Source organism: Acanthopagrus latus, chromosome 7 (assembly GCF_904848185.1).
Source record: "Acanthopagrus latus isolate v.2019 chromosome 7, fAcaLat1.1, whole genome shotgun sequence".
Lineage (NCBI taxonomy): Eukaryota > Metazoa > Chordata > Actinopteri > Spariformes > Sparidae > Acanthopagrus > Acanthopagrus latus.
This window is the reverse complement of record NC_051045.1, coordinates 18,247,241-18,263,504: the sequence shown is the minus strand read 5'-3', so window position 1 is coordinate 18,263,504 and position 16,264 is coordinate 18,247,241. Positions and strand designations below refer to the sequence as shown.

General features: G+C 41.3%; 1 protein-coding gene and 1 long non-coding RNA gene across 3 annotated transcripts in view; one reads left to right on the top strand and one right to left on the bottom strand.

Moving 5' to 3' along the window:
• The window catches only part of cntn3a.1 (contactin 3a, tandem duplicate 1), an 81,905-nt gene extending 72,749 nt beyond the window's left edge, over positions 1 to 9,156 (bottom strand). For both annotated transcript variants that reach the window (XM_037104004.1, XM_037104005.1), the window contains exons 1-2: positions 8,982 to 9,156; positions 7,471 to 8,156 (exon numbers count right to left, since the gene is read on the bottom strand). The gene's annotated coding sequence lies outside the window, so the exon portion shown is untranslated. The remainder of the gene's footprint in view (positions 1 to 7,470; positions 8,157 to 8,981) is intronic.
• A 247-nt stretch (positions 9,157 to 9,403) lies between these two features.
• Positions 9,404 to 10,727, top strand: LOC119022759. The gene is made up of 2 exons (XR_005076066.1): positions 9,404 to 9,537; positions 10,466 to 10,727. It is a non-coding gene; the product is annotated as an uncharacterized LOC119022759 (long non-coding RNA).
• The last annotated feature ends 5,537 nt before the right edge of the window (positions 10,728 to 16,264 follow it).

The window sequence follows — 16,264 nt, the reverse complement described above, 5'->3', positions numbered from 1 at the left end:
GGCCAATGACTTACTTTCATCCCAAATCGATTCACTCATTTGTTTGCTATATAAAATGAAAGTTAATGATGAGGAAGGCTTTCAAACTTTGCCTTTCAAGTTCCACCCTCTTTCATGTCTTTGGAAAAAGCCAGTGGTTGAAAAATGGTAAATGATCAAGGCTGGAATAACAGTCCTAGCTAAATGTTTCCTGACCTCATTTGTGCAAACTCAACAGCATTTAAATGGAACACAACGCCGATACATTCAGTCTCCCATTTCACAGATATGATGACACAAATGAAGAATGATTTACAAAATCTCAACTAAAAAAAATGATGCAAAATTACATATTTTTCTTTCTGAGGAATAATTTAACCACTGCTGACCGTCTAATAAGGAAGCTGCATGCAGCATTCTTCTTGTCAAGTGCCCCACATTTATAACTATGAAGCTGACATTTCAGCTCCAGTACTCACACAAACATGTCAATAACTGGGGGAAATATAAATGTGATTTGCAAAAATTCAAAAGCTTTGGTTTAAGTTGGTGATTGATGTGAGGAGATAAAACATTTTAATTAGACACTTGTCATCATGATGAGGAGATCTGCAAAATGTCAGGTGTAGCTCAAAGAGGTCGTCTCTGACTTCATGCTCTGTGGGAAAATAGATGTTCACAGTTTCTGGCAAAGTTGTGTTAAAGCCCAAATGTCAAGTAATATCATAATAACACACTTCGAAAATTATGTCTCATCTTATATGAAGACTTCAGTAAAAGAGCAAGACCTGTGCAATAAAATGACAGCGTAACGTTGAGGTGAGTAATATCAGTAGTAATAAGGATACTAACTGATATTAAAGTTTGATAGTGTGATTAAAATATATTGATGCAAACTGCAATGAATCAAATAAAACCTGGCTTATTAGAAACATCATGTCTTTTGATAATGGCTTGTGACATGTAAACAGCTAATCATTTAACAGGTGTGCACCATCAACTGACATGTGACACAACAACAGAAACAGCCTGGAGTGGTGCCGATGGTGAGGGAATTATTAATAAGAAGGGAGAGTGTAACACAGCACTAAAAAAGTGTGGAGGCTGAATGGGACTAGATCACCAGTAGTTAGGGCAGTGACAGTGACTTCACTACAACAACTGGACTCTGCTGCAGTTTTTTGGCCACTGTTTGCACTCAGCTGTTGGTGAGAAACGTTAGCTTTAGCAATCAGTAGTTTATTTTTTCCACAGACAGTTTCTTGGATTGTATTAGTAGCAATAACAATATGAATATTTTCAACATCCAATAGAAAAGCACAATTAAGTCTTAACATTACTGCACGATAAAACCCTAGTATACCCAAGTATTGAAAGAAAAAAGTGGTAAATTCAACTGTTTTTCCTCATGGTCTTTATTAATAATAGGTCTACAATGGCACAATTTTAAAAATTATTGTTATTGACTGAAGTGAAACATTTTATTATGATACATTTTCATTTCATCCAGCTGCAATTACATCAACAATTCTAATTTCTAAAAAAATATCTATTTATACTATGTACCAAGCAATCAAGCAATTCTACCAAATTCATCAAAAATGAGAATTTGATATTTTCATTTTTTATTTTCATTATCTCTTTAATATTGGACTGTTGGTCAGAGAAAACAAGGAATAGGATGACTTCACCTTAGGTTACTTGTGCTGCAGGAAATTGTGATTTTCCTTTTTGATTGATGACACTTCAATGCCATGTAGTGGAGCACTGAGCACTTCAGTTTATTTGACTTTTTAGGAGATGCAGCTGCTTTGAGGGAAGTCTCGTATTTGTAGAAACAAAGTCCTTCTCCAAAACTCTGTGTTGTCAAAGTGTAACCTCTTCTCCTCTGCCTCTCTGACAGCACCAGCTGGAGCTGGTAAACCACAGATTGTAGTTCAGTCAGCCACAGACGCTGACAGTGATGGCAGTTGATTTGACCCTCTTCACTACATCTGATCTCTCGGCTGCCATCAATTTTTCAGGGCTCAAAAAATGTATTAATAGAAGAGTTCTCCAGGTCCCGTTGGTTGAAGAGTCCAGATGAAGATAAAATTCACACTAAAAGCCCCCCACCCCCCGCACACACAAACACACACGCACATACACACACCCTGGAGCTCTAAATCATGAATGAGCCCAGACTCCCACACTCTGCAGGAATGAGATGAGACGAGGAAAAATGGCATACAATGCTGCATCTTTAATCACCTGAGCTGTGACTTCACTTGATCTGCAGACACCAGCTCGATCAGTGTTTTCCTGCATGTGAGGCTCATCTCACGGCTCTGAGTGCCTCTAGTCATTTAAAATTCATTTTCTGGTGGTGCTCGAGTCGAGACTAGTAGTAGCAGGAAACGTGAAATTTCTACTCAACCCTGCATACATTGATTCACTGCATACGTGAATCACAGATTAACCAAGCGGCTCTGTGGAAGAGTGGCAGCAATAATGATATCAAGTCGTTGAGCCATTTATAGAGCTCAGGTTGTTTTGCACTAAATACTCAATTATCAAATCAAATATGTTATACAGCAATTAAGACCATTGTATGTCGTTTTTGACTGTGTGGGCTTCTAGGGCTGCAACTGTGAATAATCTGTCCAAACCAATGTTATAAAAGATACTTCTTCAGCCAACCAACAGTCCATTTAAGGTCATTAATGAATAGATATCTGCATATAATTTGGCCGGAATGTTTTTATTTATTTTTACTCTACATTAAACCCATCCCTAGGGAGCAGTGAACAGCTGTGACGAAACGGTGCTGACCACTGTGCCACCATGCTGCCTCCAAAATTAGCCTATTAGTGTGTTTGTTGTCCAATATGCGCAGATATGAAAACTTTTTAAAAAAATACTTTAATGCTAAAAAAAACGTTTGGGGTCATTTATAATTATAGCTGATTGCTGTAAAGTTGTTGTTGAACTGTCAAATATCATGCCTCTGCTACATATCTTTGCTGTGTTTGATTACCACATTTGAGGATTCACTTGAATCAATGTATGTATATCAGCTGATATATATATCAATATCTGAATTTTTTACTGCATGATTTTGGTATTGGCATCGACCCAGTGACAATGGAAAGCAGCCCATCCTCACATTTCAGAGCCTGTTACCCACAAATATTTGACTTTGTGTGAAAAATTAAAATAGAATTTAATTTAAACAGTGACCAAGACCAGAGCTTGTTATCATCAGAAACATTTTGATACCAGTTACAACGATGATTTTTCTAGATTACATGAGCCCTGTCTCTTTCCGTAACTTACTAGTAGTAGTAGTATAGTAGTAGTAGTATAGTATACTAGTAGTATTTAACCTGTATGCCTGGAGACAGCCAATCATCCGCATTATCTTGGTACAACAAGCATGACTAGGCTCAGTGATAAGATTAACTCTAACCGCAAGACATTTTTCAATAGTCGATAGTATCAAGGTTATTCGGTCAGTGTCACATATCGTAAGTTGTGTTATACCTACTGTATGTTAAAGTGGCTGTCATGTCTGTTGATCCCACAAAACGTGCTTGTAGCCTCCCGTACAACCACAAAGAACAATGACTACTTCCGTAGGTATTTTGGAGGTGCTTACTTTTGTTTGTACTGACTGTCAACATTGAACTCAAGGGTACTTTAAAAGTTGCAGCGACATGACAAATCCACCCAAAACATTACCTCAACTTCCCTCTGCCAATCCTGCTCTCCAAGAATCTATGCAGCCCATATCAATGCGCTCATAACTTTGGTGAGCTGAAGCTTTGGTGCGTGCCAACACAATTTTTGACACTCTTCTCAAATGGCACGCCACAGGAGTCAAGGAAGTGCCAACGTATTCCCAAGCCAAGATTCCACCTCAAACAGTGGCACAAGACAAAGAGACTAATGGTGTTTTGATCTAAGCACACAAGCCGCAGGCATGACATAACACATGCCAGCTTCTTCATTCCTCCAGACCACACCAGGGGCTCTCCACGAAAGAGTTCCTCCCAATCTCCCCTGTGACAGGAGTGACTGAGTCTGTTGAAAGGTTCTTCCTGCCTGCACGCATGCTCCCACATGATGAGCGCAGTATATGGTAATAATTTACACCGGTATAGAGCTATTCATCAAGATACAGTCATAAACCCTTTAATTATGCATGATTCATTAAACAGTTAAACCTCAAGCAATGGACTCATTTTTAATACCCTAAAATAAGTCACAGAATTACTTGAATTGAAAATTAATTGTGATTTTTTATTTTGTTGGAACTAACCTTGATTGGACTGGAGTGGCCTAGATTTTAATCACCCCCTAATTAGGCACCTGCAGTACACATATTGTGTGTTCATCCCACAACTGATGCTAACTCTGACTCAAAGTGTTTGTAGGCACAAGTGATTGACTATTCCAGTGCACCTGTCTTTACTAGGGTACTAATCATGGATCCCATTAGGATTTAAAAGCCTGCCAATTAATACTTCATTAAATGCACAGATCTAGGTCTTTGGCAAAACACTTCGGTGGAACTCTGTAGTTATCATGGGAGGCAACTTTAAGCACATGATGGAGGAGAAGGTAGGCTATTAACACTGTAAGTAATGAAAAATCCTCTTACAGACAGAGAACCTTAAGTGTCAGATTACAACAATCTTCAAAATGTGTTTTGTGTCTGATCTAAAGCTGATGTTAAAACACACGTTCACTTATTTTACTTGCTTGCAAAAACAGGAAATAAAAGACGTTCAGCAATACTTATCAATCCCACCACAACTTGAGAATGCTTCTTTCAGTTTCTGAAAGTGAAAGCTCAAATAGCACAAAAACCAAGAAAACACAAATAGCGAGCAAATATCTTCTTTATCTGACTTTTATGATTCCCCATGCTGTGGAGTCTTTCGACATCGTATTCTCATACTGAGTTTGTCCGTGTGCTTTCATTTCTATGGATATTGCACCTCATTCTGGCACTTGATACTCCTACTACTCATTTAGAATTAGTACATAATATGCAATTTCAACGGATCGGTAGACAGAGTAATCATTGGGAAATTGATGCTGCTCATGCCTTGTTAGAGTGGTCAAGATCTGGAAAATCATTCAGACATTCATTTCTCAGCTTGTAGCTGACAACTGTTAAATAATTATCAACTGATTTGATAATAGATCAATTGAAGTGCCTGAAATGCCTAGCCAGTAGTCCCACCTTCACATCTGTGACTTGACATCACACTACATCACACATTTTCATAATTTATGCCTCTATTCATGGTAAATTTGAAGTCAACTGGAAGCTGAAAACACAATAAAGCTGACTGGAGACACGGTGAGCAGTACTGGCTCAAGCGTGTGTGAGTTGACCAATCAGAGGAGACCACGTATTAAGAAGGAGGGGCCTCAAAGAGACAGGAGTTGAACCGGTTGTGTTTTTGGAGTGTTTAAGCATGTGAACCTATTCTAGAAGTTATTCAAGATAACATTTTGAAAAATGCGCAAAATAGGCCTCCTTTAAAGAAGAAAAGAGTCAAAATTCTCTGATTTATATGTAAATATCTCATGGTTTCTTCCGGTTGGTAACAAGCCATCTGAGGTCATCGTCTTTGGCTTTTAGAAACACTGATCCACAACAGATGAATCAACATGGAAACATTTTAGTTGACTGCAACCCCTTATCCATTTCACTCACTTTATATAACAATTCTGTGGAATTGTTTTGAACATTTGACCAAAAGTGTGAAAAGCACAGAAATACCTTCAAAAGCAGCAAATATTAATATAGAGAGTTTGTGTGGAGGAGGAATCATCTTCTGCGACTTGTATGATTTTTCTCTGCCAGCAGAAGATTATGTTTATGGATGGACGAGTCTCTGAAGATGTCGCTGACACAAAAGCAGGCTGGACAATGAACTTTGTAGCACCTCACTGAGCAGGTGTGCATGCGAAATGGTAAAAACAACAGAAGCAGCAAAGGAGGGTATTTTGACCTGCATTATGAATCAGGGTTTGCAAACATTTTGAAGGCAATAGGTCTATGTAGATCAGAATGTTTTGGCATGCTGCTGTTTTAGTATTTTATTTAGTGGATCCCTCAAAATATAACTGTCTCTGCCCCCAATGTGCTTAGTTTTGAATAAATGATAAAGATTAGTTTAGCTCTGTGTCTGCGGGTAAAACCCTGAAGAATGAACAGCAGAGACATGAAGACAGATTTTCTGTAGAAACCATGTAAATCATACGACTACCCTAGCTTGAAACGCTGGAAAAATAATAACCCCTGCTTGCACGCGATCAGAATGCACATAACATTACCTGCATCCGCCAGCAAGTCTGTTTTCCCACTTCGAATGCAGAACAGGCTCCATTCAGTGAGCTACTATGAACTTCATGTTCCACCCTCCTCTTCATTCTGAGCCAGTGACATCACCAGAAACGTGTCCAGCCATAAGCATGCTTCCCCGAGGAGATGTGTAGTAGCTCTACTATTCCAACCACTTGGATGGAAAAAGGTAAGAAGAGCAACTGCGCTCTACTGTAGTGTTTGTGTGGGGAATCAAACCACGAGCTTTTGTTAGTAACAGTTGTGGCTGAGGCACATCCAGCTGGCATTAAGTCAGCAGGAAACACAAACACAACACTGGGACTTTCCTTGCAAACAGCGAGGTTGAAAATGACACAAATTGTTAAGTGCAGGACAGGAGAGAGTTAACTGTCAGAAGATCCCTGAAACCACCTCTAATTGTCTTAATAGTGGAATCATGATGTGCAAAGGCAGCTCCCTCTCAGACATATGGACACTTGATTTCAGGAGGATAACCATTTCCAGCAGAGTCGCACGCTAAAGGACTTCAGACAATCTGAGCTGCAATCAGGCACGGGTGCAATCAAAGAAGGGGAGAGATGATGAGACTGGACGGAGTCCAATCCCCCTGTTGATCACTGACGACAAATGAGATCTGCCAGCCAGAGGATTTAAATGAGGAAGAACTGATAGGTGGATTTGTGCCCCTTTTATAGAAGGGGGGGGGGGAAACGATGCATGGCATAAATAATGGCCATGGCAATTAGAGGACACAGAGAATGTTATTATCTCTGATGGATTATGTGGAAAATGTACAGCTCAATAGGGAAATGGAAATCTGTTGTTCCATTTATTTAATTATTTATTTATTTATTTATGTTCTAACTGACACATGGCCATAGATGCATGGACACACTGCGTGCATGTGCAGTCACAGGCTGGACATGTAGTAATATTGTATGTGTGTGCTGCCTGTTATATAGCCTGTGAGAGAGAAGAAAATGAGGATGAGGATGATGATGATGATGCTCATGTTGCTGAATGAATGTGAAGAATATTGGGTTCAACGCTGCTTTACTGAGCAGAAGTTTGTGGGTTAGGGTACGGCACGAATAAAGCAGAACATGTTAGGAATATTTAGAGAGGGGCATACAGTTGAAGTTATTTACCTGTGTGCGTCCCCTGTGGTGTTCGCCGATGTTTATCCCCTCTCGGATATCCATGTTACGCCGCGCGTCTCCTCACTCCTCCAACAGCTCCCAGCATCGGGTCGACGGCGACGCTGAAGTTGGGTCTCTCCAAAGTGCGGGTGTTGCCTCTCGTAGGAAAGAAAAACGGCCCCCAAACTCTCTCCTCTCTCACCTCTTCAGGTTGGGGCAGGTTTTGAAGAAACAAGGGACGCTGTCGTCCACTCTCTCCACACCGAGCGCCTTTCGGTGCTCTCAGAGTCCGAGTGGCAGCGAGCAGCCTCCGACCCGCTCTCCTCTTCTCTCCGCTCTCCGGCACATTGACTCAGGGCGCCCCGGCAGTCCCCGTTCCCCCCCAACTAACCCACCAGGCACTTACGAACCGAACCCGCAGCGGTGGTTTGTCTGCGTCGTGCGGGTGCTGTTAAAGCTCGCCGTCTCGTTTCATTTCTTCCGGAGCAGAAAGTGTTCCGATGTGTGTTTGTCGGCGGTGTGCAGTCGGTGTGACCGTCCGGCTCGTGCACACGATGAGGACTGGACTTGTCTGCGCGCGGCGGCGGCGGTGGCACATGGGACAGAGGTGGACTCACTGTAGGTGTGCTGCGTTCACGCTGCAGGTTCACGGTGTGTTCTCCACAGTGTCCCGTCCTCACCAGCTCACAAGAAAACTGTTTGTGTGGGAATGAATGAATTAAAAAGTAAAACAAACAAGTGTTATGTTCTTTGTCGGGATGTACGCTTTAACATTAAGTTGAATATGAAACACGATACAGTAAAGCATCCTGCATTCAAACACATTCTTCTAAACAAAAATAAAGCAGCCTACATGTAATCGGGGGGAAAAAAGTACAATAGAAGGTGCGGTATGTAGTTTAAGTGGGAGATTCATCATCCCTTTTAAACTCTTTGTTTTCATGACTGAATAAAGTGAATGAAAAAAACTGACCTTAAAGGACAGCACAGTTTCACACTGTTTCAGTTTGTTTATATTTGACAGACCCTGCCACCTTTTAAGCTTCAAAGAGGTAAAGAAAAAAAAAATTCTTGGTGCACCTTTGTTCTTCTGAGAACAGCTTGTTTACTCAGTTATGGACAAAGTATTATTGTATCATCACATTAGAAATATTCAAAAAATAGTACAATTCTAAACCTTTAAGTATCAGATTTAAAGTTGCAGAGAGGACGTATTATCTTTTGTACATTTGATTTATAGCTGATGAATTAAAGTGCAAGCAGCCTTCTAGATGGTCAAGGTAGACCAATTTCCAACTTACTCAGGCTGCCTTTACTGCCTGATGATTCAATCAATTAACCAACACATCCTAGTTTTTCATATATTTTGTGTGAAACATTTTAACAGACAAGTGTTTTCACTTATGCCTCCACTTTACAAACAGTGCTTGATTCACATCTTCCTCACCCTTACCCTTGTTTCATCATACCATTTATTGTGGGGGCCGCCTGAGCGTTCATCATACTTATAAATGAGATACCTTACGAGAACATAAAGTTGGGTATTGTCACGAGATAGACCCTTTTTTTCCCACGGCAGACATCTTGACCTGTCAGAGCAGGGAAAGCACAGGTTTGGCTTAACAATGTGAACAAGGGCTCCACTCTATTAAGTAGTAAGCCATGTCAGTGAGTGGGCCTGCACAATGGACGACCAGAGCTCTGGAACTGGCTCACCTAAATAGAATACAGCTGTCATTTTTTTTTTTTTTGTCATGAGTTTCACCTGAACCTTTCCCTGCTCTGAACATGTGCCGGGAAAAAGAGGTCTATTCTCAGCCGAGCTCCACTCAGCATACACCTGGCTAGAGCTCTAATCAGCCAGAGTCAGTGGAAACAGCTGTGTGGGCATGCAGAGCCTGTAGTTGTGACTACAGCTGTCAAACATATCAGGTGGGGCTATTTCTCTCTGGAGGTAGTGAAGGAGAAGTATAAAGTAGTATAACATGGAAAGACTTCAGTAAAGTCCAGATAGCTGAAGATCTGTTGGAGAAAGTGTACTTTTTTAGAAAAGTGGCCAAGGCTGAACTCGCAATGGTAAACAGTGACTTTAAGGTCGTCATTCTATTGGCTTACATCCTCCAGCCACTATCAACAGCATGTTGTCCTGAATCAGCTGTAGGAAAAATGGTGTAATAAATACTTGGAAGAGACTTAAAGCTTTAACTCAGCCACTGCTTGTGGGGGTCGCAGTAGCTTCTATACAACACTGTATAGAGCGCTCGAAGCCGGTTGTTTGTTTACGTTGGCGGATTCCATTTCGAAGGTATCGCTAGCTACCACCGCAGAACGAGCATTAAGTCGCAAGGAATCTGACCCGAGTCCTCCACAAAGAAATCCGCAGTCTAGCAGAATTGAAGACCTTTTAACAACACTTCCACAAGTTATTGAGCATCAGGTTTTTCATGGATTTCCATTTTGGTACTATTTTATACTTCTACTCCATCACATCTATTCTACAGCTATATTTCTTAAATATACTTAGAGGAACATTACGTAGAAATTGTTATTTTGTGCAGGATTTGGCACCGTCCCCCCCATTTCCAAGTGTAAAAAAACCACTGTCGAAAATACAAATCCCAGGTCTGTAACAGTTTAGATGTACTGTATGTCAGATGTACAATGGGCACTAGCTACAAACAAAACTCATTAGGTCGTGTGTTGAAAACTTGTATGTTGAGGTAAACATGCATGTAACACTGTGATCCGACCCTCTCACTGAAGTAACATAGTGCAGAAACAAGTGATGGGGGGGCGGAGTGGCTGAGACAGAGACACCATTCGCCCCCTTACCAGACACCATGCCATCAAAATTACGCTGAAGCCGAAAAAACATAATGTTGCTCTGACAAATTATACAATTTTCCACGTGAAACATATGATCAGCTTATGAAATATGACAGCTAACCCCCATGTGCATTTGACTGGCAAATTAAATAGTTCTGCCTTTTTTTTCTCTCTGCAGATGCAATGGGCGTTAGGTAACAGAAGACACGCTTTATGCCTCCGGAGATCTGTTTGTGTCCTGCTGCTTTGAAAGTCTCACAATGGAGCGATGATTATGGCGCCGCGCCTTCGTAGCAGCGGTTGTAACTGTGATAAAATAAAAAAAAAAGAAAAGAAAATTCACAGTCTCAGCAATCGTACATGAGGTGTTAACGTTATTTTTCCACCTCCTGCGTGCACAATGGTAAATTAACGCGCAATTAGCATGAGACATAAGAGAATGAGATTAACACGGCTCTGTCAGGTGAGACGTGCATTTGTTTCTGTCGTTGCTGTGCTTCCGCCGCACAAAGCAGGACAGACTGCCAGTTCATGAAGCTGGAATAGTCAGAAACACGTTATGTGCACTACGCCTCTGGCTCATAATCCACTCAATGTTGAGTGGGATTTTAGAGAATCTACTTCTGTTTGAGCCAATGGGAGAGTGATAATTACAGCAGAAATTACTGAATACCCTGCTGAGCCTTGGAAAGGCAAAAAAAGGGGGGAGGGGGGAGACTATTTGGATTAACCAACTGAATGAACATGAAGTGTTCTTTGGCCATCCATACACACAGCTGATAATGGCACGTGAAATCTCCGAGGAACACTTGATGGTTTAGATAGGCCAAACACTAATACCTGCAACCAGGCTTGAATTTTTCATGAATTCTTTAATGCTCAACACTGGAGGGAAGTTTTTTTTTTTCTTTTTTTTTTTTTTCTCTTATCGTTTTTACACTGATGATTTCCTCCAAAGGAAAAACAAACTGAATTTTACCTCATGCGGTTTTACTCATTTCCCTTCTGCTCTCCAAGGGGACAGATACAGCACGCAGCCGTCTCTATGTGAAAATGAGCTTTTCATTGTTGTTTGGGAGATGTCATTTAAATACGCGAATTACGTTTTGTCCCGAGGCAGTAAATGAGATGCTGAAATGAGCAACTTGTCAACGCAGCCAGGAGTCAGAGAGACGAGCGTTCTCAGGGCCATGTCTCCGAGAGCAGGGCGGGAGGCTGGTTGCTCTCGTGCAGAGGTGTCGCGCTGACGCTCTCTCGCAAGACACGCACAAAAGAAACGTTAAATGAAATATTGTCTTTAATCACAGTTTCACCGACCTGCCGTGCTGTTATATGTCGAGGCTCTTTAGATCTGCTCTTGATTTTTCCAAGATCAATTAAACTTCTAACCTAGTTAACTGAAACAACAAAAATAATATTCATTATCCCCTCATTAGTTCTTTGTCTTTTAAACACTTACTTTTGTTTCAAAAATAAACCGACTGCCTACATTGTTTTTTACAAGAAAGAAGCAAATGACCTGTATTCCCGTCGGCATAGTGGCAGCGGTGGCTTCTATGCGGAGGCTAATGTGGATGCAGCCATTTTTTTCACTGGCCAAAAAAAGCTCCTTTAATATCCTGACACAGTATTTGTTGCTTCTCCATGGCAGCCGTGATACATAATCTGAAATTGCCTTGCTCTAGTAATCCTGTTTTTACATTACAATCATTTTCACATCTTTTTTATTTGCTCATTTTTCCTCTCTTCAACCTGCATTTTAGGTGAGACCGGTTTAATTAGCGCTCGCCAGAAGCAACTGAGGTGAAGAGGGATTTCACACGGGCCCTGCACTGTCTGTTATAGAGCAGAGTTTTTGGCACAGATGGCAGCCAGGGTACGCGCTGACTGAGTTAGGGCAATCCTCCCTGCCCTTGTCTCTGCATGGCGTCATTCATTTTTAATCGAACGAAGGACAGTCAACAGCTCCGTCACCTGCTCAGAACTGCAAGTCTGCAAACAAAACACCGTCAACTTTCTCAACTGCTGTCCCTCAGAAATGGTCACGTTGAGCATTGTTTTATTATCATTGTTTTCATATTCCAAATCATACTTATATTAATATTGATCCTCGAAGAACAGGGCTGCTTTATCTTTGATATTTTTGTCGTGATGTGTCTATTGTTATGCACCAATGCACCAAAGCAAATTGTTTGTATGTGAAAATATATTTGACGTTAAATATGATTCTGATTCTGAGGCAGGCAGCCCCCCGGTGCTTATCCTTCAGTATAGGGGACATGGAGGTAAAGGTGCAAAATGTTGTCATTTTAGTTGAAAACATTTAAAAAATAATTTTAAAAACATGTATCTACATATTGAAATAGATATCCACTAAAATTAGCATGCTAATTAGTCAGCATGTCCCAGTCTGCAGCTCCTGTTCTAGCAGCGTAAACACTAACGCTCCTAATCTGGGCCGACAGCTGCAAGGCTAACTTAGCTAACTAAAAAATGCTGACAAACGTGAAATGCTGCCCCCCAGTTTGTTTAGATTTTGGATTTCACCGGCAGCCAATTCTTACACATTGCGGACTGATATAAGACTGATGCCTGATGTAATGCTAACAGACTGGCTATATCGTAAAACATGGAATAAACACACAAATGGTTTGTTTTTGTCTGTAGTAATATACGAAGAGTCTCTCTGGTACGTCACACCAGTTTTATGGATTGATGATGATGTTGTTTGAACCACCTTAAAAGACATAACCTTGGGCTCCTGGAGTTTGTGATGGACATTTTACCCATTCGTGAATTCACTGTAAAATCAGTAGCTGCAGTGCTGTCCATGTGAAAGTGAATTCTCTTCTCAACAGTCCACCGTCATCGACTGATTGATTTTTTTCGGACCCGCAGTTCACAAGTGTTGCTCGAGAGGCTTGATGGACAAGTCGGTACACACTGTATGATCAGGGCTGAACGTAGGAGAGGAGGCAGCACACATCCCTCTGGCACACCTGGGCAGGCAGCCGGGGTTTTGCAAAGTCGGTGCCTTCGATCTGTCAGGAAGTCTGACCCCCGCCCACTCATTTAGGTCTAGCAAATGTACAGCTGGAACACATTGCTGGAGAACAGGTCTGGGATAATAGTATTAAAGGCAGACATGTGGCGCATAAATGGTATCCTGGCAGAGACACAAGGAGCACAAAGTGTGGGGCTTTATGTGACTGTATTTATTCTACACTAAAGGGCAATACTGGCAAACTCGAAGAGTCTGAAAGAGCACGTCTGCACCAGGCAGAGAAAAGGTGAGTGCCAGCAGCCTGAAGTCACTGACGCAGGCGACACAAAGAGTGTCCTTCATGTGCAAATGAATGGCAGTGGTCTCTGCAGAGATACACTTCAAATGAAGACAAATACCTTTTTTAAATGAGTAATCAACATGAAGCAGAATTGTAAGTGCAAACTTTGCCATCATCACATGTGTTTTGAAGGACACATGACTGCGTGCCTTTTGACAAGAGGAAGAATGCACAGAATAAAATAGACAATATCGATAAACACATTTGTTTCCCTGCTATCAAAATATATATGTGGCTGTTGGGCTGCAACATGAAAAGAGCTGTTTGTTTCCACTTTGAATGCAGGGAACGAAATTTCCATACTGCGATCAATAATGGATAACTCAACTTAGAACTGTTCATTAGGAGTGAAATCCTAAAGTGGATGCTGTGCAGAAAGGAAACAAAATACATTAAAAGTGAGCATTGTGCAGATGAATTCAGCATCCTGTAAATCATCATGTTGATAATGAAGATACAGTACGTTTGTTGACAATGCAACATCATTAACAGCTAATGGGATGAGAGGTAAGCACCGGATGCGCAACTTTTACCGTACAGCGGAAATGTCTAGCGAGCTACAGTACTGGAGTCCATTTCCATGATGGCACAGTGTCCTTTTTTTCATATGCGCAGCTGATTTCCCTTTAACACCTTAAGAGTTGACACGCAGCAGACCTCTGCTTGGGCCTTTAACATAAGATGTACTTTACAGGCCTTTTTCTGTCGAGCATTCTGCGTATAATATCCGTATGAGATAAATGCTTCCATCTTGGTTTAGTTTTCGTACTAATTAGTTTGACAGTTTCCCATTGACTGCTCCGTATGAGCATGATTTATGCTTTTACTTGCGTCACTTTTTGCGGCTATACCAGCTGCTCACACTTACCTGCTGCTGGTCATGTGAAGAGAAAACCGGAGCGAGCCACAGTGTTTGCAAGGTTTTGCACTTAGTTGAATAAATAACTGCAGTCAACCGAGACATGGTGGTGTGTGCTGTAATTACTGCGAGATCACAGTTTCTGCCAGTTTCTCTGTCAGAAAAAAAAACAAACAAAAAAAACAACCCCACTCCTTATGAATGCAGCTCAACTGACCTGAGCTTAATTAAGGAAAGGAAGTGTTTTGACAGGTAAACTTGCTGTCTAATGACACACGTATAATACCAAGCAAGCTTAGAAATACCTCCGCAGGAAGACTTGACTTTTTTTTTTTTTTTAATTACTCACGTTTGTGCGAAGTAGTGGACTTTGGTATTGAACTGCGACTCCTGGCACCTCAGGGCCAAATTGTCTTTTTGGAGGTATCTCACAGAAAATCAAGAGGTAGAGGCTTTCTCTCTTACCTCCAGCCCTCACTTGCTGCACACTAATGACTGTCTAGCCAAAGCATTTAACCTTGAGCCAATCTGTCTTCTCACTTAGAAAAAGCTGAGCTCTTGAACCATGAAATGGAGGTAGTTGTCCCTCTGAAAGGAGGTTACAACCCAGACCGCTTCAAGATAATCAATTATTGCCATTTCAAATGTCGGGAGGTCGTCAGCTGGAAACATTATCAGATTTTTTGTTATTTCATTCTGCTTTGGTTTCACAATAGATTTCCGACTGAATACGGTTAAAACGCTGGATCAGGCTGTGCGCGACGGGTATTAAAACAGGTTTACGTGAAAGGACTGCATACCTGTCCAAACTGCAGCATATGCAATGACACCTAAGCAGAATTCATTTGTCAGATTCATCCTGATCTAAAGGGACTCAGCTGCCAGACTTGGTAAACTTTATTTATAAAAAAGTGTGGGTCCAAGCCTGTACCCAGCTGTCTCAATGCGACCAGGGGGCCATGTGAGAGAGGAGGAAGGGACGTGGCGGAATCACCCACTGAATGTAACACAATCAAAGCAGACCCTGCATGAAGACTCTGTGTGTGTGTGTGTCTGTGTGTGTGTGTGTGTGTGTGTGTGTGTGTGTGTGTGTGCATTTGTGTGTGTGTGCATTTGTGTGTGCCAATTTTATATTTCTGAAACACATCACACTTCTAAAAGGGGAATCTGAAAAGCACCAAAAAACATTCATCTGATACCCATTTCTCCTTGAGTTCTGAGTCACCGTAGTAGTTAAGAAGTGTTTCAGATGTGAGGTGACAGCTACCTCTTCAAACAAACTGACTCAATCTTTCCTGAGCATTCAAATCAGAAGAAGTTGTGTGTGTGTGTGTGTGTGTGTTGCGCAGCAGGTACATGCATGTGTGTGTGTAAATGCATGCCCTTGAGGTGTTTTCACTGATTTCTGTGAGAGGTGTATAGGGGAGGGACGTATGTGTTCGCTATTCTATAATTATTTCTACGTTTTCGTGGATGTTTGCCAGTCTCTTTGAATGTACAAACAAAAGCAACCCACTTGCTGTTTGTGTAGAAGCTGCATAATTAATAATAATAATGATGCATTTAGCCCGACTTTAATGAGCTACGGTAATTTTAAAAAAATTATGTCAATACACTCTTCTACTGATGATGATCAGTCTTTCATATGCTATTTACAGTGGTTGTATGCTGCTTTTGATTAGATTCCTCGCTCTCATCTCAGACCTTGGAAAGAAGTCGTTCTATAAATGAACTGAGTGGCAAAGCGAATCAAACGATGTGTTGTGACAATGAC